At 44.8% G+C, this 22,499-nt stretch overlaps 1 long non-coding RNA gene across 2 annotated transcripts in view; it reads right to left on the bottom strand.

Moving 5' to 3' along the window:
- Window positions 1-22,499, bottom strand: part of LOC106007169 — a 144,423-nt gene that overhangs the window by 37,281 nt on the left and 84,643 nt on the right. For both annotated transcript variants that reach the window (XR_006607721.1, XR_001181742.2), the window contains one exon: window positions 5,710-5,925. This is a non-coding gene — a long non-coding RNA (uncharacterized LOC106007169). The remainder of the gene's footprint in view (window positions 1-5,709; window positions 5,926-22,499) is intronic.

The raw sequence follows: 22,499 nt of genomic DNA, 5'->3' as shown, positions 1-22,499 counted from the left end.
CAAGCTGACAGTGCAATGTTGTCAAGATGACACATTAAGAAAACCAACTGCCTTGCTGCAAGTCCCAGCTGGCCACTTACTGCCTGAGAAGATCTTGGGCAAGTTCCTTTACCACTCTATGCATTAGTTCCTGCATCTGAAAAATATGGTATTAGCACTTGCTCCCTCTTGATTAGCTAAAATCAATATATATATATTGTATATATATATACACACACACACACACACACACACACACACACATATACATATGTACCAGGACTGGCATATAATACATTCAAAATAAATAAAATACATAGATCACCACTCCCATTACATACCCCTGGGCAATTGCTTCTTCTCCACCTCAGCTGGAAGTAGAAATATTTTTTTCTGGAGGCAACAAAAGAAACTGTATGTGAATAATAAAACACCATGAGGGACACCAGTCTGGCCCAGTAGGAAAAGCATGTGTGACTCTGGGTTTTGGGATTGTGAGTTCAAGCCCCACACTGGATACGGAGATTATTTAAATAAATAAATAAACTTCAAAAAACAAACAAACAAACCAACAACCACCATACTCAGGGACAGAGTGGCACAAGGAAAACAGGGCAGTTAGGGAATCTTGCACACTAAATATGGACCACCGTATTTCTCCTTGACTCCCAGAACTCTGGCAACTAGCCCACATCTTCCCAGTGGAATGCTAGAACAGCATTTTCTGAGAAACTGACCAGCCCAAGAGGAAAGAACTAATCAGACCAACACCAGAGGTTTGACAATAGATAATTCAGACTAATAATCCTACAGTGAGCCTCGTAGTTTAGATGCCACACCCAAGTATTCAGAGCTTGTGATCATTTCTTAAGCCACTTGAGTTCTAAACTAAGCAAACAACCAAGGACTCCCAGACATGGGAGACAGTCTCTAATACAGAACACAGAGAACTCAACACCAAACAGCAGAAAAGAGCAACTAGTGGGGGGCCTGGGTGGCTCAGTCAGTTCAATGTCTGCCTTCAGCTTGGGTCATGATCTCAGGATCCTGGGATCGAGCCAATGTAAACTTAAATATCTAACAATATAGTATAAATGCTAAGAGAAGAAAAATGGAAGTACACTGTTATAAGATTCTTACACAATACATAAAATGGTATAATATTCTACTTGGAGATAGAATGTTATAGGTTATAAACATACATTATAAATGCTAAAGTAACTAAAATAACACAACAGAGATAGAACTAATAAGATAAAGGAAATGGGGGCGCCTGGGTGGCTCGGTGGGTTAAGCCGCTGCCTTCGGCTCAGGTCATGATCCCAGGGTCCTGGGATCGAGCCCCACATCGGGCTCTCTGCTTAGCCGGGAGCCTGCTTCCTCCTCTCTCTCTGCCTGCCTCTCTACCTGCTTGTGATCTCTCTCTGTCAAATAAATAAATAAAATCTTTAAAAAAAATAAAAAGATAAAGGAAATGAAGAGGGAATTTTAAAAATATAGTTGATTTTTTAAAAGGCAGACAAATAAGAAAAAAAAACAAGGAACGGATGAAAAAAAGGAAAGCAAATAGAAAACTGGTAAATTTAAACCCAAGCATATTACTTATCACACTAAATGTAAATGGTCCAATGCTGCAATAAAAGGTGGAAATTGTCAAATTGGATTTTGAAAAAGCCAGACCAAATATATGCTGCCTATAAGAAATCCACAAAAAGGCTTAAAATGAAAGCATTAAAAAAAATGCCATGTTAACACTATTCAAAAGGATTTCAGAACAAAGAATATTACCAATGCTCTATGTTATTGAGATTTCATAGTGATAGAAGGTCATTGAGAGGATATAATTCTCCTAAAAGTTTATCTATCAAGTAATAACATTTCATAATAAGTGCAGCAAAAATTGATACAACTGCCTGGAAAAACAACAAAACCACAGTTTTAGTCAGAGATTTCAATGCATCTCTTTCAATAAATTGAGAGAAAAAGTACACAGCAAATAAGCAAAGATATAGTAATCCAAACCACATTAACAACAAATTTGACCTAATTAAGATTTATAGAACAGTCCATCCAACGACTGCAGATTACACAATCTTTTCAGGTAAATGTAGAGTATTTACTAAGATAACTATATTCTAGGCAATAAAACAAGTTTCAATAAATTTTAAAGGACTTAAGTCATACAAACATACATATGTTCTCTGATTAAAATGGCATTAAATTAGCAATCAGTAAGAGAAAGATATCTGTAAAATCACTAACTATTTGGAAACCAAGTAACACACTTCTGAATAAACCACAGGTTAAAGAATAGTTCAAAAGGTAAATTAGAATGTATTCTGAACTGAATGAAACCAAAAACAGAAGAAACCAAGAGTTGTAAAATGTGGCTACAGCTATCAGATAAGGCAGCCACTCCACTTCTAAGTATTTATCTAAAAGAATTGAAAGCAGCCATAAAAAGACTTATACATACTCTATGATTCCATTTTATAAAATTCTAGAAAATTCAATTCTAGTCTATAGTGATAAAAAGAATATCAGTAGTTGTCTGGGGAGGGTGGGTGTTGGAAAAGAGCAGAAGGAAGGATCACAAAGTAGCCCAAGAAAACTTCTGAGAGTAATGGATATGTTCATATCATGACTGTTGCAGTAATTTAATAGGTATATTTGAATTCATGGGAACTTATGTGTTCCCTGTCCAACCAGTATACCATCTCTTCTTGTGAAGGTCCAGAAAGTATCTTTTCATCTGTTTATTGCCAAATGCACCATTTTTAGCTAGGTTATCTCCTACCACACACACACACACACACACACACACACACTCAAAGACAGCAACACTGCTATTACTCAGAAAGTATGGCCATGGTTTTTTTGGAATTCAATCATATTGAAATAAGATATTCTTGCTCCTAAAGTTTCCTAGTTCTTTTTTCTTAATCCTTGTTACATCCTTATTCATTCCTTTACATCATCTATTATATCATCCGTGAATACTGGCTTTCAATGACGTTCTTATGACTCATTACTGTGCTTCATTTTAATGACCACAATTACACGCCTTAACCAGAGTACACAGGAAAATGTGAGAGATGATTCATGTTCTAATCATGTTTAGTTTACTGTTTGGTATTTTATAGTGTAGAAGTAGAACATCACTTCTTCTAGCCATGTCTTCTCTTGAATTTTTAGGCTGCAATCACTACATTCCCTAAGTCCTCCATCAGTGTTGACCACACATCTGTCTTCCATATACTACCTTTAACAGAGAAGTAGGAAACAGGCCAATGCATAGAAGAGTCATCTCATTTGCACAAGGAATTTCTACCCCTCGTCCTGCATGACTTCAGACCATCTGGGAGAGCACATCACCACACCAATAAAGGGCATTAATAATAAGGCCTTATAGTATTGCAAAGCAATAGTCTTGAAAGTCCTCAGTGGATATAGGCACAGCCAACCCCAGGGATGGCCAGACACTTGCCATAAAGCCTGCAGAGGGGATGAAATGACTACAGGGCATCCAGGGATGAAGAAGTTCATAGTTTAAAGGACACTTGCTGCCCTGCTGCTGAAGATCAGAGGCAGCACAATAGCTGGAACACACATCATGAAACACAGACCCTCACACAGGTCAAACAGACCAGTCAGTAATAGACTACCAATAGTCCAGAACTATGAATTCATTCTGAATCTAACATAAGTGAATTCATTCTGAATCTAACAAATCTAACAAAACTCTGGTGGCCCAGTCTCACATAATCCCCTAACAAATATCATGGTAACCAGCAGGACTGTTTCTCTGGAACCTGAGTTTGGCCAATGAATCCAGGACAACCACATAGATGCAAGGCTGAAGTGAGAGGCCCCTTGGGGCATCTGGTTGACTCTGTATACTCCACATTGCTAGAAGGTTGGCAAGTAAAAAAGAGAGAAGCAGGGACTGAAACCACCATGAGTCCTGGTCCAGTTTCAGAGCACACCAGCAAGATTCCACTAGTTCTGGCCCAGTCAGTTCCAGGTACTAGAGGGGAACTTAGAAAATTTCCAGGTATGCAATTCCACATGAGACTAAGTCTGGACTCAGAGGGCCCTGCCAACCCTGGCAGAGAGGGACACAGACAATTTCAAGGATAGCACCATTCTGAAGCAAAAGACTTTGGACAGGGTCCCCACTTCTCATGAATCATGGAGAAAGAGCTCCCTTCCTACCTCAGTAGGGATGACACAAAGTAGAGCCCCAGGCAACCTGCAATGAGGATGTAGTGTGAGAGAGAAATAAATGCTATTGTTTTGAGCCATTGATTTTCAGGGTTGTAACCACAGCAGCTCAACCCATCCTGACTGATGCACGGGATGCCAGCTATCACCAGACACAGAACTCTCATTCCAGACCAAAGCAATGTAATTCAACAGGAAGATATGTTGAGGGGTGTCAGCACTAACAAGCCTTCTGTTGTTATCAGTTTTTAAATATTCTTGAATTGATAATGTTCTGGTGAGCCAAACCCAGATTCTTATATTTTACTTGGCAAATGATGAATTCCTTCCATCAGAACACTAATTTCACCCCCCACTGAAGTATTCTTTTTCCGAACCCTAAGAGCTAGACATCGCTCATGAGAACTTAGAATCAGAGAATTGAGAGTACTTTGATCCTCCTGCCCATATTCCTGCTGGCCAGTGTCTTACTCATACTACAACCCAGCTACATGCTCCATACACTTCTGGGACCCCCACATAGCCGCTCCGACTGATTTCCCCAGAGGGGCTTCTATAGAACCTCAGTGACAGGGAAGCTGAACAATGAGTCAAAGGCCCCATTCACCTGATCTCCATCTGGACACTTTCATCTGGTAGGCATAATAATGCCTTTCCTTATCCTAGTAATGAGCCTTCACGTGTATTTAAATCTTGCTTTGATAAAATAATAAAATATGTAGGGAAAAAAGAAAATTTAATCTCATTCCTTATGGGGTTGTCCTTCCCACCCAAGTTTGCAACAAATGGACCTATAAATGGTGCTAGTAAAATAGCAGGGAGGCCTCTAGCTCCCATCATGATGGCTACTGACAATCTCTCAGCTTAAGGCCTAAGTGCACCCTTAAGAACCAGGCATACTTCCTTCCTTCCATAGCACAGGACAGGTCAAGAATTCCTGCACGAATGGAAACTATATGTCATTCTCCCTGGACACAGACTGCAGCTGTTTCCCCTGAGGTTCTACTCTCTCTCCAGAGCTGCCATTAGGCATTGGGCAGGGGGCGGGAGAGGGCATACACTTACTAGTCCTTCCACTGCTGTCCTGACCTCTGATCTCTTTTCTTGATAGGGGCGGGGAGTAGCGGTAGGAAAAACCAGTCTTTCTCACCTTATGTTTCCCTGAAAGGCCTTAAATGATATTTCTTCAATGTTTTAGGCTTCAGGAAAATCAAAGCCACAAAGTGCTATGTCTTAAAGCCACTTTGGGCCTTGTAACACACAATCTCCCTTACTCCCCACATCCATCAACCATGTCAGGGATCTAACAGTCTGCCTGCCTTCATGAACTGGTGTGCAACGGCAGAGAAATACAGAGGGAATCCCTGAAATTAATGTACCCGCAAGAAGCAGAGAAAAAGAGAGTAGGACTGCCTCTGATGAGTACACATAAAATATACGCATGCATATACAACTCAGAGACGCAAATAAACAAGGATCAGAGAGGAAAGAACAGATGATTTGTACCTGTAATTTTCAAGTCCAATCAAATCCATGCAGAATTACTTGCACCATTTCTTCCGAATCTTGTTAAGAACCTAAGTGCTCAGCAGATGTTCTGGTGGATCTGGAGCATTTAACAGGTACCTCTGATAAGAGGTCCTTTTGTCTGATGCAGTCACTTCACTGGATCAAATCCTATTTTAGGGCTGTAAAGTGCAGAGCCAACAATGTCAAATGTGCCTGCAAAGTGAAGTAAAAAAAGGTTTATTCAGGGACTTCTGAGCCCAATTGTCTGTAATGAAACTCTCATTTCTGCCTCTGGCGGGCCTCAGCTCTGACTCGGGAGCCCCAGCAGCACCGCCGAGCTCTCCCTCCGCACTTAGGGCTATCATTAGTTACAGCCGCTTTCGCCTCAAGTCCAGCACTTTGCCGGCTTCCTGCATTTCCCAGTGAATGGCTTAAAGAAAGCACATTTTGCAAATTACTATCCTGTAGGTCAAAATTGTCAATTCTTCCTTAAAAACAACTGCAGCACCCCATTTTGAAAATGACTATTGTTATGTAGCACTGTAAGGAAAAGACCAACATTATTGAATAGAGCCATCAGGAGCAATTTAGACCCATTTCATGCCTGCCATATTTATCCCTGCTCCTTGGCGGAGCTGTGGTATGTGAGTATTTAACATCCTTTGCAGTGAGGAACATCAGGCTAGCTGTGAATTCTTAATGGGTCTGCCTCTACAGTCTGGGAATGAATGGGGGACCTAATTCCAAGTGCAAATACTGTCTTCGACATACATAGAAAGTGAGTTGCTGCAAAGCTGGGCAGGGCCCTGGGGGGTGTTTCTAAAAGTGTATCTAACGGCAAAGAACTTACTCTGCATCTAGAAGCAAGAATACCTGGGCAGGTGAGAACTCTGTGTGCCATGGAGCCTGAGATACAGGGAAAAGAGGGGGGTATGGGATCATCCTGGTGCATGTTCAATGTAACAGGTATTGCAGAGATGTGGCTTGTTTGCAAACCATGCTCTGCCATGTGCAGACAAGTCATAGAAGGGGCGCCGCACACAAAGTAGTTTAAAAGGAATCCTATCTTTGGGGAGCAAAGTAGGTTCAAGAGCCAGGCCTTTGGGGGGTACTGGAGGAGACTCTCAGGACTTCATCAGTTTTAGGGAGGAAAGCACCAGGCATTTGTGGTCAGGGGAGGTCAGCTGGGGGATGATTTGCACGATGGCTGATGGCTTCATTCATGTGCCTGACAAGTGTGGGCTGGGCTGGTGGGCACTTGTTTCTCGCTCTACAGGGTGAGCCTGGTCTTCTTCACAAGCTTGTGCACGAATCCCAGTGTAGACAGGTGTGGATCCAGGCTATGCCCACATCACATTTGTTGGTGTCCCATTGGGCCAAGCAAAGAGATGACTTGGCACTGAGCCAACATGGGAGGGGTTTACACAAGGGTGTGGATTCAGGAAGGTGTAATTCACCAGGGTAGGGGTGGAGGGTACTTTTCATGTAAGAACCAACCACTCACTGTACAGTGCTGTCTGGCCCTGCCTGGGAAACCCTTGTACAACAGGCCTGATCCTGCTTCCTCCTTACCCTCCAGCTCATGCTTCATTGTCCAGCTGGCTGAAAACAGGTAGAAGTTGCTTCAGGATGCCAGAGATTTGTCCAAGGGGCTGGACAGAAAAAGCTCTCACTAACAATGCTTTCCTGCGTTCTCTGACACAGCCACTGGATCATCACTCTGATTAACAAGGAGAGACATTTCTGTGGCATTTTCCCAGGGTGGCCACAGGCAGAAGCACAAGAAGCTAAAGATAACAACTTGCTACAAAGCCTGTCTCACCAAAGAGTTTTCCTGTGCATCCTAAAATACAGCTCACCAGACCTTCACAATACCATCAAAGGTGCCATGCTCAGTGTTTATACTTTCACTTAACTGTACATACACAGCCCTGCCAAGTAGCAATTATTAACCCCATTTTACAGGTAAGTAACCTACGGCTCAAAGTATAGCAACTTGAACAAGTCACAAGGCTGGTGATTCCAAAGCAAGTGTATCTCTCTCCAAAGCCTGGGTTAGACTGCATACCTTTTTGCCTTTACAAGGCTGCTGAAGGTCTAGATTTCTATCCCACTCTAAGAACCCTAAATGTTCTAGCCCATGGCTCTGTTAACATTTGGGAATGATGTTGACATTTGGGAATGATGGAGCAAATGAAAATGTTGGCTCTGGAGTAAGATGACAAGGGTTAGAATAGATTGCTTCTCATTTAGGGCAGTTTTATAATCTGTAAAGTGAGATCCTCAGAGTCTTACCTCAGAGGGCTGTTACGAGGCTTAAATAAGTTAAATGGTAGAAAGTTCTCAGAAAAAAGTGCTGGGCACTCATAAGCACTCAGTAAATATTCATGATTATGATTATTATAAGTTGGCTTCCATCCTATCCCTCAAGCACAGGTGAATGGTGCCTTGCTCCAGCGAGGAATGGCAAGATTTTATTTTATTGTTTTTAAGATTTTATTTATTTATTTGACAGACAGAGATCACAAGTAGGCAGAGAGGCAGGCAGAGAGGGAGAGAGGAGGAAGCAGGCTCCCTGCTGAGCTGAGAGCCCAATGTGGGGCTCAATCCCAGGACCCTGAGATCATGACCTGAGCTGAAGGCAGAGGCTTTTAACACACTGAGCCACCCAGGTGCCCCATGATTTTAATATTTAAAATAGTTCCTGTCTGGTACAGGAGAAACAGTGACCATTCTGAACAGATTCACCATTCACATCCAGCACGTCAGCCCCTGGTGACAGACAAAGCTGAGTCCTCAAGCTCTGGACATGACCTAAGGGGTGGGGAGAGGAGCTGGCCAGAGAGTTTGGAGAAAAGATTCCCAAAGGCTTCTAGAACTAAGAGTCAACCCCAGTGGGGGAGAGAGAGCTGAGAGCAGAGCCCCAGCCCTGAGAATGAATGTACTAGGCAGAGATCCTTGCCAAGAAGGGATGGAGGCCGCAGAAGACAGGATCCGCTAACTCTGACCAGAGTCCTGGATGGCTCTGGGACTAAGAGCACAGCTGGAATCAGGGGGATCCAGGGATGAGCCTCCTACCTGACTCAAGTCTGGATTGTCTCGGGAGCCTATCTGCCTACAAAGTCGGGGGGCGGGTGGGTGGAGGAATGCAGGGGAGTGGCCTTTGGGCTTAGAAAGCCATTGAGGAAACAGGCCTGTCATTTATAGGCCTGGGATTGTGGACCCTGCCACAGATGGGGATCCTGATCCCACCCAGTGAAAGCAAGCTTGTACTCTGCAGCTTCAGAATTCATCCCATTCCCTTCCCTTTGCCTACTCTGACCCTCCCTTACCCCTGTAAGGACCAACCCTTGTAAGGACCTTACAAGTGCCCACCAGGACCTTACCCCTGGGGTAAGGGTCATTTCAATACCTGTTAATCATGTGGTCCTACTTCACTGATGACCACCTTCAGACTCTTCAGTCTTCTAAGGGCACGAATCTGGACACTGCTCTGCACCCCCAAACCCTGTCATTCTCCCACATTAGATCATCACAGGCCTGGAGACACTCCAATGCCTCGGTAGGCAGCACCTTCCCAGGCCAACAGCTGTTTGCCAGGAGGGGTATCCCACTCTTCGTTTGGGATGAGATTGGGTGAAATCCTCCTAATTAAGCAGAATTGCCCCAGTGGAACCTAAGTCCAGTTCTCCCCTTCCTGCACTCCACCCCACCCCCATCTTCTGATTGACAATTCTAGGTTACTAGAGTAGAGAACAGAGTTTGCCAGAGAGAAAAAGGCACTAGGGATGGATCTTTGCATGTCCCTCTATGTGTTTAGGAAAACCTGCCTTGACACAGGGCTGGGGGGCAGGGGTTGCTGGTGATTAAGGAGTGGCAGAGGCAGGAGCTCTCAAATTCAGGGCAGCACAGCCAGAAGGCAAGCCCACAGCAAATGCAAAAGGGCCTAACTCACTCCTGGCAGAGCACAGTAGGATTTGGAGTCAGAGAAACATGAGTCCCAGGCCCAGGCAGGCTGACCTTGAGCACACTCCCTAGCTGGAGCCTATTTCTTTGTCAGCAAAATTGAGATAAAAATGCCACCATCACCACCCCCGGGCCAGGATCAGAGGAGGATTAAATAAGATCACCTAGGTAAAGCGGCTGGTGCTCCCTGGAGTTCCACTCCTGTCCTCCGTCCGCCCTTCCCATCACTATGGCCGGGACAACAAATCCTCTCGTCTCCTCCTCAGAGGTGCCATGGAGCTAGGATTTTAAGCAGCATCTCAGGCTTGTGCTGGCCAGTATTCCATTGCCGGAGCTACTGATCTGGCTCCACGGAGCCTCCCCCCCCTCCCCTCATGATTTAGCATAGTTTCCATCTTCCAGCCAGGCCATTTATATGGTGCCCATGAGTGCCTCTCACCTCCCTAACCCCTCCTAAGCACCAACGTGAAAAGAACTGTCTTTTTCCACTCTGCCTTACCACCTCTGGATGTACAAGTCACTTAGCACCAGGAGAAATAATGAATTTTCTCCTGTTCTGGTAAGGTTACCCACCATGGACCATTAAAAAGATACTCATTTTTAAAATATATTTGACAGTCTGGAAGATATATTTGAGATATCAGAAAACTGAACCCATTATGTGACATTTAGAATATATAGTGTGACGATACATTTCTAAAATGTGCAATATACCTTATAAATTTATATTGCATACATGGCACTTAGATATTTGTATTATCTTTCCTCTGTGGATTCGGTTTCTAGATGATTTCCCTGTTTGAGTTTCCCCTCCTTATTACTGGGCCCCTGGCCAACATAGCAAGGGGGAAAAAAAATAAAGACTTGAATGCAGAGTTCAAGGTCAGTTAATTGTTGATTTCACAACAAAGACCAGCAGAGGATCCCAGAAAGTTAAAGTTTTCCCTTTGCCAGGCATACTCACAGATCATTTTCCAATGATTTCATGTGACTAGCAGGGGCTCATTTCCCCATTTCATAGATGAGAACACTGAGGCTGCAGTAGTGAAGTCACTTTCTCACAGTCATGCAGCTAATGAGGGGTAGAGGAAGGATGACAGCCCAGGTCAGCCAGATACCCAAAATGCATCTGCCCCAGCAGTGTCCCAAGGTCTTCAAGGAAGAGCCCCAGTCTGATCAGAGCCATTGTCTCTGATAGGGAAGACAGTGAAAATGGAATAGAACTCAAGTCTAAGATACAAGAGGACAGGAGGGCCCCTCATCAGGACTTCTGAGGCTGGAAATCAATCATCTTGCCTGGAACAGGGCTGAGACTCAGGTGAGGCAGGAGGAAGCCAACACAGTAGCTAAACACAAAATTCAAACTCCTTCACGTGGCACATAAGGTCCTCTCCAATCTGGTTCCCAGTTTCCTGGCTCTCTGCCTCTCTCCTCTCCTCTGCATCCATATGTCCAGACAGGTCTTCCCATCCCCCAGAAATGTCCTGTCAAGTTCCATGGCTGAGACTTCCTCACTGTCATTCCTGCCTCTGAAAGGCCTCTCTTACTCACTCCCTGTTTGGGTCCTGCTCATCAGCGTCACTCCTCCTCCAGGTCTCTGCCAGCCCTCCACCCACAGTCCCAAAGGCTTTCCTACTAAAGGACATCTACACCATGCTCCTGCTGCCCATACTTCACTTCCACACATCAGTGGATACTAACCTTGAGCTCCCACTTCACCCAAGGACGAGGCCCAGAGTATGTGCTCAGTTAACACTTATCAGATGAAATGAGTGAAGTTCTGGAAACCAACTGACCCTTCCTTGCATTTTGGGTCTCTTCACTTTTTTCCCCAGTTGTTCGGAGTCATTCTCCAGGCCTACCCAGAGAATGTAAACTTTTAAGAAAATCCCTTCTTCTCTGGGTAGTATATTCAATTCCAGTTTCTTCCCTGGATGCTGCAAAGACAGACTCTCCTATTACCATACAGAGAGGCTGGAATCCAGGGCTACTGGAAATGAAGAGGCAGGAGAGAGGAAATGCAGTGGGCAAGCATCCCTGACTGCCCAAGGTGCTTCTGCATTCTGTGGCTACTCACCAGCCTGGGGGAGGGGGAAGCCTCCCCCTGCAGAAAAGGAATCCCACAAGTCTCCATAGCTCTGAGCCGGCTCATTCTCCCCAACATGCACCCTGTCTTTGATAGCCTATGGACTGAACCTTATTTCATTCATCCAGCCTCTTCTTTTTTATAGACACATACTGCTGGGTCCCTGGATAACTCCGGTGTCCCCTGGCTACCTGGGTGGTGAGGCAGTGAACGGCCTCATGTTGCAGACCTGGAGAGTATGTTACAGGACCCAGTGGGCACAGGGAAGCATAGCTGTGATGACTTCATCTTTGAGCTCGCTGAGACTATTGGCTGAAGCAGAGAAGGAACTCAGATATTTCTGGTAAGTGATCAGGTTTGATGTCTTGATTTTCCAATGAAATGTAAGCTCCTTGAGGGGAAGGACTTCATTATTCCTTACTGCTCTATGTTTCCAGTGAAAAGAACAATATATCTCAGAAGTTCAATAAATACTCCTATTGAATGAATGAAAGAATGAATGAATGGAAGGATGGATGAAGAGATGTTGGATAGGTGGGTGAATGAATGGATGGATTGCTTTAAGGGGGGATTTTGAATTGGGACTAAAGGAGGGAAAGAGTATACAGAGCCCTCCTTACAAAAGGAAAGAGAGGTCAAGGCTGAGCACAGAGCATACCCTAGTACCCTTTTTGATGATCTGGGGTTCATGCCCTGGAGTGAAAGTGTTTGGGACCAAAAGCTGAAGAAACTGGACTTCAAAGTAAAGAGCTCTGGGGAGACTCCAGGCACAAACAATGCTGCTTCAGGCCCAGGGTGAAAAGTTGAACACAGACTGTGGAGAAGGCCGTCTCCTCTTTCTGCATCAGAGCGGGGACAAGATTCTGCTCACCATTTGTCAGGATCACAGAGAGGCTCTGCCCCAGCTGATGGGCAGCTTCTCCCCATGAGGGGTCCCCAGCAGGGGCAGCAGTGAGACAGAGGCCTCAAGCGGCAGAGGCCTCCATGAGAGTCTAGAGAAGAGCCTGGGATTTATTACGAAGCCCAGGAGAAGCAATACTTGGGCTCCCAGAAACACCTGGGGAAGCTGAGTCACTGAGGGAGGCCTGCAGCCAGTCAGGGTCCTGGGGGAGCAAGGCTGAGACCTGCAGCCACACAAGGGCTCTAGGCTCCCAGCTGGTGGGAAACACACTACCAGGATACCCTTAGTTGTCAGGCCCAGCAGCCCAGAGCAAAGGATATGGTGCAACAGATCCCAGAGGAAGAGCCAGGCTGAGAGAAAACCACTTGTGAGCAGAGGCCCAGGCCTGGAAACCTTGCTCAGGCCCCAGGGGAGCCAGGGTTGGGGGGAGGGAGCAAGGCCAGCACCACTTGGTGTTCCTGAGCTCTCCCCACATTTAGCAGAGCACTTCCCTTTGCAGGGTGTGCCCATAACCCCCTGGCCTCCTCCCTGCCCTGCAGCCCAGTTATGAGAGTTTTGCCCACCAGCCAGCCATGCAGTGTTCCAAACAGAAAGCTGGCCTGACAGCAGGAGCTGAGCTGGATAAATATTGGGGTGAGCTACAGGTCAGGCTTTCTGGAGCTGAGGCTCCCAGTGTCACCCCTAATGGAGGTCTCAGGGTCTGCCCCACCAGGTCGCTGGTCAGGGTAGGAGGGGTATCGACAGCAGTAGGCCCCTGACAGAAAGATTTCTGAAATTAAGCTAGCAACCTTAGATCAACATATGCCCTTCTGATGCTTGGATAACTGTGCCCCCCAAGACCCTTTTATCCTATCTCCCCAACATCGGCTCAGTGTATCTGGCTACCACTGGCACTGAAGTCCAGATCAGACACTAGGTGGCCTAGTCAGGGCCAGAATATCAGCTCAGGAAGAGGGGAGAAGCATGGTCACAGAGTGTGTGTTGGTCTCTGCTAGAGGGAACATCACCCCCTCTAATGACCACAGTCCTGCCAGCCACCAAGAATCGAACCCATTGTACAGATAAAAGAGTAAAGCCCAGTGGACTGCCATAACTTAGTCAAGGCCCACACTTGGGACTTTTCAGCTGAAATAAGACTGACCTCCCTCTCGCTCCTGCTATCTGCAACCCCTTTCTGCTCCTCTGTGACCCCAGTCTTGGGCTGGGAGCCTGCTAAGAATGCCAGGCAGCTTTAGACAATATGGAAACATCTCCGTCCTCCCTCTCCCTTCTTCATGCACAACATGGAGGCCTCTGCCCTTGTGTCTCCCTGAACCTCTCCAAGTCAGCACACAAGGATTTTGTTCTGACTCCTCCACTGGTCATCTTCCCAGTCATATTCACCATGTAGACCATGGGCTCTGCTCCAAGAAGCGGCACTGCTAATCCGAGGTTCAGATTAGTTCAAGGTGTCTTCCTCATGTCCTCCTTCTCTAGGCTCAGACATCCCTACACTGGTCTCCTAGGGCCGTGACCCTCTATCGGCCAAGCCATGTTCTCCCAAGCTGCCTTCTCTCCAATGGCAGGCTCGAGGCCTGCTCTGCAAATTCAGTTATTAGACCACTTGCTTATAAACTCAGTCTGTGCACTCTCTTTCCCTCTCTCCTCTAGTACTTCTTTTATGAACCTCTTTTTCTATAAGAACAGCCTATCCTAAAAGTCAACTCCACTAGCTCCTGGTCTATGAGGCCCACACCTGTCATGGCCAAAGCCACAGCTAAAGGAATACTTAGGTCACTGCCATTCTCAGGAGGGGTCCTACTTGCCCCCAGGGCTCACCACTCTGAGACTATTCCTCAGACCTTAGTTTGTTTCTAGCAGGCCCTTCCCAGGCCCACCTTCCACTTGGTTCTCTGCAAGGAGAGAAAGAACAGAAGTTTTGAGTGTGGATGCCAGAGTGGATTTCAGGTTCTCAAAAGGATGGAGCCACACCTAGAGATGTCCGCTCTCACCCACAGACAGATACAACAGTCATTTCTGGTGGTTACAAGGGACTTGTCAATCTTCCAAATGTAACATTGAGCCTGAATCCAAAGCTGCACACTTCTCCAAGATCTCAACATGTAATAATAATAATGATAAACTTCTTCCTAGAAAGGCAAGCCAAAGGAAGCAAGGGCAAAAATGAACTATTGGGACTTCATCAAGATCAAAAGCTTTTGCACAGCAAAAGAAATAGTCAATAAAACCAAAAGATAACTGACAGAATTGGAGAAGATATTTGCAAATGACATATCAGATGGGCTATTATCCAAAATCTATAAGGAACTTATCAAACTCAACATCCAAAGAACAAATAATCCAATCAGGAAATGGGCAGAGGACATGAACAAACATTTCTCCAAAGAAGATATCCAGATAGCCAGCAGACACATGAAAACATGTTCAACATCACTCAGCATCAGGGAAATACAAATCAAAACCACATGAGATACCACCTTATACACTGGTCAGAATGGCTAAAATTAACCAGCCAACAGTGTTGGCAAGGATGTGGAGAAAGGGGAACCCTCTGACATTGTTGGTGGGAATGCAAGCTGAAGCAGCCACTCTGGAAAACAGCATGGAGGTTCCTCAAAAAGTTGAAAATAGAGCTACCTACGACCCAGCAATCACACTACTGGGTATTTACCCCAAAAATACAAATGTAGTGATCCGAAGGGGCATGTGCACCTGAATGTTTATAGCAGCAATGTCCACAATAGCCAAACCATGGAAAGAATCTAGATCTCCATTGGAAGTTGAATGGATAAAGAAGATGTGGTGTGTGTGTGTGTGTGTGTGTGTGTGTGTGTACAATGGAATACTATGCAGGCATCAAAAGAAATTAAATCTTGCCGTTTGCAATGACATGGATGAAGCTAGAGAGTATATGTTGAGTGAAATAAGTCCATCAGAGACAATTATCATATGATCTCCCTGATATGAGGAATTTGAGAGGCAGGGCAGGAGATCATGGGGGGAAGTGAGAGAAAAAATGAAATAAGAAGGGATCGGGAGGGAGACAAACCATTAAAAACTCTTAATCTTACGAAACAAACTGAGGGTTTCTGTGGGGGTGTGGTGTAGGGAGAGGGTGGCTGGGTTACGGACATTGGAGAGGGTATGTGCTATGGTGAGTGCTGTGAAATGCGTAAGCCTCATGATTCACAGACCTGTATCCTTGGGGCATATAATACATTATATGTTAATTAAAAATATAAATAAATAATAATGATAGCAACAACAAAATAATAACCCTGAGTCAGGGTTATTACAGCTAACAGTATCAGAACTGAGAATCAGATTGTAACTGGCTTGCTACATCTAACAGACCAATGACTGTGTGCCAGGCACCCTTCCAGGAGCTGGGGGATACAACAAGGAAGGAGCAAAGAGCACTGCCCTCAGGGACCTTATCTTCCAGGACAGTACCTGATGGAGGCTGTTGCCCCAGATGGACCCAGAGAGAAGAGCCGGCAAGTCTGGAGTATCGGCTAAGCCCCAGGAGAAGGCCAGCAGGGGAGGGAAGGGCACCTTTGGGGCCAAGGGCAGCAGCAGGGAGACCAGAAAGTGTGAGGAGTCCAGCCTCAGTAGCACGGGGGGAGCCTGAGGCCCATGATGGCACTCTACTTTCAGAAATGGCTCTGCCAGCACCCACCTCATCACTCCAAAGGACTTCGAGTCTCAGAAGATTTCCTGTTGCTTTGTCCTTAGAGTACACTCTGCTCCATTGCTGTTTACAAAGGATGGAAAGTAAGCCTAAATGCACAGACACTGGCACTCAAAAAGCTTTTAGGACCTCAGTGCTACACAATTGGCCAATCCTCGAAAAAACGCAGACTGTGTTTTGAGCAAAGCCACTCCACTTCTCTGAGGCTTAGCAGGAAGCATTGTGCTGACCCAGGGAGTCCCATTTTGTAGCCACAGAGGAGAGGAAGAACACATGGATGGGGGACTTGAGCAGCCCCCAGGATGTCCAGAGTTAGGTGGTTTGACCCATAGGGACTCAGATAGTGACCCGAGTTGGCATGGGGTTTATGTGCACCCAGCTGAGCCTAGAGGCTGGTGGAGGGAGCCAGTGCCGAGCCCTTCCCTTCCTGTGGTGGTGTCCCATGAAGCCTCAAAGTGCAATACCCTCCAGCCGTTTTTTTTCCCTTAACAGAGAGCTGGAGACTCAGTTGAGGCCAGGAAAGGGGGGAAGGGGAAGGTTGTGGGGAAGGACCTGCTCCAAAGGAAGAAGGCACAGTTGACAACAGAAACAGGGCCTTGGAAAGAGCCAGAGAGGTGTCAGCCTTGAGAAGTCCAAAGTTCAACCACCAGAACACAAGACACACAGAAGAGAGATGTGGAGCAATAATCCACAAGGCACAAAGCCGTGGAGCGATCAGGACTTGCTGAAGAACCTAACAGTGGAGGAGGAACTCTTGGAGCATCCTTCTAGGGGCCCCTGGCTGGTGACCACATACAGCCCATGATGTCTGGGTTCTCTGTGTGAGAGCTTGTGGGGTAGCAGACCTCCTAACCCCGGGACTCATGAATGGTTGTTCTAATTAGTACACAAAGGTTGCATGCCATCCATATGAAGAAGCTAAGCACACATTTTTACACTGACCTCCCTTAAGTGTCATTTTTAAAATATTACACCCAGATTAATGCAAGGCTGCTGGTATTGTGCCTAACCACAACTCTTACCTACCCACATGGTATGAACCAAGGTACAGACCAGTCTCATGTTGGCTGGACCTCTGTTTACTCACTTGAAAAAACTGGGGACACTCTGGATAACCTCTGCAAGAAGATGAGTTTGAATTTGCAGACTCGGTACCCCCTGCATCTGCCTGTCCTCTAATGTCCACGGACAGGTAAAACAAACCTGGGATCTTTCTGCAGTGATTCGAAATCCAGATTCAGTCACAGAGGCCAGAAGGCAGTGCAGATACTTTGTATCATCGCCTTCCATCCACAGCCTCTCCTGAAAAAGAAATCAGGCAGTGGGAAGCCGAATGTCTGGGGGTTTTCAGATGGCATGGCAGACCCAGTTCGGTTTTGTAGGGATCGAGTTGGTTTGCCAACTGAGCCCCGTAGGCGGAGGGCAAGGAAAGAGCGAAGAAAAAGGTCACTCCAGGTTGGTAGGTGGCAGGTTTAATAAGCAAAGAAACTTAGTTATGAGGCTTGCTTGGGTGGACACAAGACAAGTAGATCTCCAAAGTGGCCCCCAAAATCTTCAAGTTTACACAGAAGACTTCACTGCATTCAGGCAGGTATATGTATCATCTAGTCGGCCTTAACACCTTCCTCTCTCCAACGATGTTCCTGAAACAGCTCCCACCTTAGGCATGGTGAGCAGAACGCACAAACCAAGGACTGGAGATGGGGAGGAGCCCTTAATTGCTGGGATCCAGCCCACGGGCTAAGTGGAGGCTGCACCCTCTTGATGACCTCCTCCAGCTGACTTGAATTAAAATGCTGAGATGGGAGACCCCGAAAGCGTCAGGAAGAGAATATTTTTCCCAGGCCCAACAAACCAATGGAAGCACATTCATAGGAAATTTAAGGAGGATGGAAGAAATACAGTCTAAAACTAAACCTAAATACTCCAGAGGATAGAAACTTTAAGAGAAAGAAAAACCCACAAGTATCTTCAACCAAATTGATAGTGTATGTTTGTTTAAGCCAGGAATATACCCTCATGGCTATGCATTGTAGGTACCCTTCTGCATTACATGTGAATCTCCCAAACATTTCAAAATAAAATGTTAAGAGAAAAAGGCCAATGAAAGAGAGAAAATGGGGGAAAGGAAGAAAATAAGGAATAAACAAAGAGCAAGGCTTCTAAGAACATATCACTGGTTAGATGTTCTGAACAACACACAGCTATGTATTCTTACTCAAACTAGAATCCAGATCCTGGAGATGAAAAACATTGGTCTTCACATCCAAGCCATTCAACAAACTTCAAGTTAAACACAAAGACATCCAAACCTAGACATGTAATAAATTGTCAAAAGCCAAAGACAAGTTGGCAAGGTCGCAGAATCAAGATCGATATACAAAACTCAGTATCATCTCTATACCATAGCTGTGAATAATCTGAAAATGACAGAAAACAGAATAATATTCCTTGGTATGTATTATAGGCTAAGAATACTTAGGGATGCATTTAACAAAGGTACAAGACTTGCACCCTGAAACTTCAAAATATTGTTGAAAAGAATTAAAGAAGGCCAAAATAAAAGAAACAACACTTCCCATTAATGCATCAGAAGGCTTAACAGTGTTAAGTGGCGACACTGCCAAACCGAAATATAGATTTGATAGAATACTTATTGAAATTATAGCTGCCCTTTTTTTTTTTTTTGGTTGCAAAAATTATGAAACTGGTTCTAATATACCTATGGAAATCCAGGGGAAACTGCTGTAAAAGAGTAAAAGTGGATGAAAATTAAGATGGACACATTAGTATTTCAGCAAGGCTTGACTTTAAACTGAACACTGGAGGCGCCTGGGTGGCTCAGTGGATTAAAGCCTCTGCCTTCAGCTCAGGTCATGATCCCAGGGTCCTGGGATCGAGCCCCGCATCGGGCTCTCTGCTCTGCGGGGAGCCTGCTTCCTCCTCTCTCTCTGCCTGCCTCTCTGCCTACTTGTGATCTCTGTCTGTCAGGTAAATAAAATTTTAAAAAATAATAATAATAATAATTAAACTGAACGCTGTTTTCTCTTCCTCATTCTCAAAGCCTCCCCCTCCCTTTCTCTTGTTTTTCTCTAGAATCATTTGTTCCAGGAGCTCCGTATTGATATTGACATCTTGCTGACCTCAGTGTATACTTGGTAACAAGAGTGGGAAGGCCAGCGCCAGGGCTAGGCAGCAGATCTCCTTGAAGACCACGAAGGTAGCTGGAGGCATATGCCAGATTCTTATCAAAACTGCCTGGATCGGGGCACCTGGATGGCTCTGTGGGTTAAAGCCTCTGCCTTCAGCTCAATCATGATCCCAGGGTCCGGATCGAGCCCCCGCATGGGACTCTCTGCTTGGCAAGGAAGCCCCCATCTCTCTCTGCCTGCCTCTCTGCTTACTTGTGACCTCTGTCTGTCAAATAAATAAATAAAATCTTAACACAAAACAAAACAAAACAAAACACTGCCTGGATCCTGTCTTTTCCTATAAAACCCCTCAGTCTTTTACTCAGGGCAGGTCTTCAGTTTAGCCCTGCCACAGCCTCTTTTGCCTGGCAAAATAATGAAACTATGGTTCCTCTTTATCCCCAAACCCTTCCCAGTATACTTTAGCTCCAGAGCACAGAAGATGGTTTTTAACAATGCAAGGAACTCAGAATAGCCAAAACAATCTTGAAAAAGAGAATGCAATCAGAATATCCTAATTTCCTGCTGGTATAACTTTCTAATCAAGACAATGTGGTGCTGACATAAGGATAAATATGGAGACCAATGGAGTAGATGTCAGAGTCCAGAAATAAGTCCTTACATTATGAGCAACTGATGCTTGACAAGATGCCAAGATGATTCAATGTCGGTTATCATGGTCTTTTCAGGAACTGGATATCCACAACTAAAAAGAATTAATTTGAACCCCCATATATAAAACAATTCAAAATGGATCACAGAAATATAAATGTAACAGCTAAAACTACAAAGCACTTAGATGAAAACATAAGAACTTTGTGACCAGGAGTTACGCAATGAATTAAACTTGACTATTTCACATGACAGCTGACCACATCATATCTCCTAGGATCCCACCTATATGAATTCTCAGGACTGGCAAACCTCTGAAGATAGGAAAGTAGATCATTATTTGCTTGGGCCTGGGGGCAGACAGGCAGGAATGGGGTGTGACTGCTAATGGGTATGATATTTCTTTTGGGGGTGATTTGGGGTTTTGACTCTTTTTTTTATTTTAATTTTAATTTTTTTATAAATATATAATATATTTTTATTCCCAGGGGTACAGGTCTGTGAATCACCAGGTTTACAAACTTCACAGTACTCACCATAGCACATACCATCCCCAATGTCCATAACCACACCACCCTCTCCCAAGCCCCCTCCCCCAGCAACCCTCAGTTTGTTTTGTGAGATTAAGAGTCACTTATGGATTGTCTCCCTCCCGATCCCATCTTGTTTCATTTATTCTTTTCCTACCTCCCAAACCCCCCATGTTGCATCTCCACTTCCTCATATCAGGGAGATCTTATGATAGTTGTCTTTCTCTGCTTGACTTATTTCACTAAGCATGATACCGTCTAGTTCCATGCATGTCGTGGATTTTGACTCTTTTGTTCCAAAATTGGATTATGGTGATAGTTACACAACTCTGAAAATACTAAAAACTATTGAATTCTATACTTTAAAATAGGTGAATTTTATAGTATGTGAATTAAATTTCAACGTAAAAAAATGAGAAGAAGGAGGAAAGGAAGAAGAAGAAGAAGAAGAGGAGGAGGAAGAAGAAGAAGAAAAAGAAAGAAAGAAAGAAAGAAAGAAGAAAGAAGAAAGAAGGAAGAAGAAGAGATTTATGGTACAAGAGTCTTCTCCAGGGGACTGGCAAGCGGTCACATAGTGGCGGTTCTCTGGGGCTTTTGAGGAGTTCCAACTCAGTGTGCTCCTTCCAGTGGCTTTTAGAACTGTTGGTTTTCACAGCTGCTGTGGTTACAAAGGCCCTAGTTTTCAAGGCTCCTGTGACTGTAGGGGGAGGGAGTTGGGACTAGGGCAGGGGACCATGCCATAGAGTTCCATGTTCTTACTAAGAGTCAGTCATTTTTCTTGAATAAACTTTTTTTTAGATTCTTTCTAGCCTTTGATTAATTTCCAGAGTTCTCCAAAAGTTCATTTTGAGACAGTTTTTGCCAGTGTTTTCACTGCTTTAATAGAGAGGCAGATATTTATAAAGGTCCTCACTCCACTGTTCCAGAAGTTCTGGCCCCTCTTCTTCATGCCATTGAATTTTATACCTTTCTAGGTGGTTTCTTTATGGATGTGTGTCACCTCTACTGATCATGAAGTCTCATGAGGACAATGTCTACAAATCCACTAATATGACCCCATCGGTTCCCATAGTCTCCTTTCTCCCTGTTACAGGGAAAAGACAGTCCCTCTTCCTGGCAAATGTCAGTCCCCATGCAACCCTTCCTGTTCTTTGAGAATCTACACAGTGATTCTCCCACTTCTCACATGTATCTTCCTGGTTTCTCTCTACTGAACTGTTTCCAACTGCATGAGAACACATTTTGTCCCTGACTTGTTTTTTTGTGGTGTGTGTGTGTGTGTGTTTTAATATGCACAGCTTGGACCTCACAGCCTGTTTCCTGCAGATGCCTCCTTCCTCTATTTCCAAGCCAAACTTCTTTAAAGGTTTGGCTACAAGCTCTGGTTCCATTTCCTTACCTTCTACTTAGTATTTAAGCCATTCTTAGCTGTGTTCTTTTTTTTTTCCCAAGATTTATTTATTTATTTGAAAGAGAAAGAGAGTAACAGCATCCAGGAAGGGCAAAGGGTGAGAAACAGAGGCCACTAAGCGCACAGATCCACGTGGGGCTCCATTTCACAACCCTGAGATCATGACCTGAGCTAAAAGGAAGGATCAGACACTCAACCAACTGCACCAGCCAGGTGTCCCCTTTGCTGTGTTCCATGTCCATTAAGAAGCTAAAACTACTCTGATATTTTTGTTCTATTCTTTCAAAAAGCAATTAATAAGCACCCAACATTATCACCGAACACTGTTGTAGGAACAAGATGTAGAAGACATACAAATTCCTTGGACATTTTCTTTACAACTTTCATTTTTATTAGCCT

The sequence above is a fragment of the Mustela putorius genome, unplaced genomic scaffold, assembly GCF_011764305.1.
Source record: "Mustela putorius furo isolate JIRA1106 unplaced genomic scaffold, ASM1176430v1.1 tig00000698_pilon_pilon_pilon, whole genome shotgun sequence".
Classification (NCBI taxonomy): Eukaryota; Metazoa; Chordata; class Mammalia; order Carnivora; family Mustelidae; genus Mustela; species Mustela putorius.
This window is presented reverse-complemented; position numbering and strand designations above follow the sequence as displayed.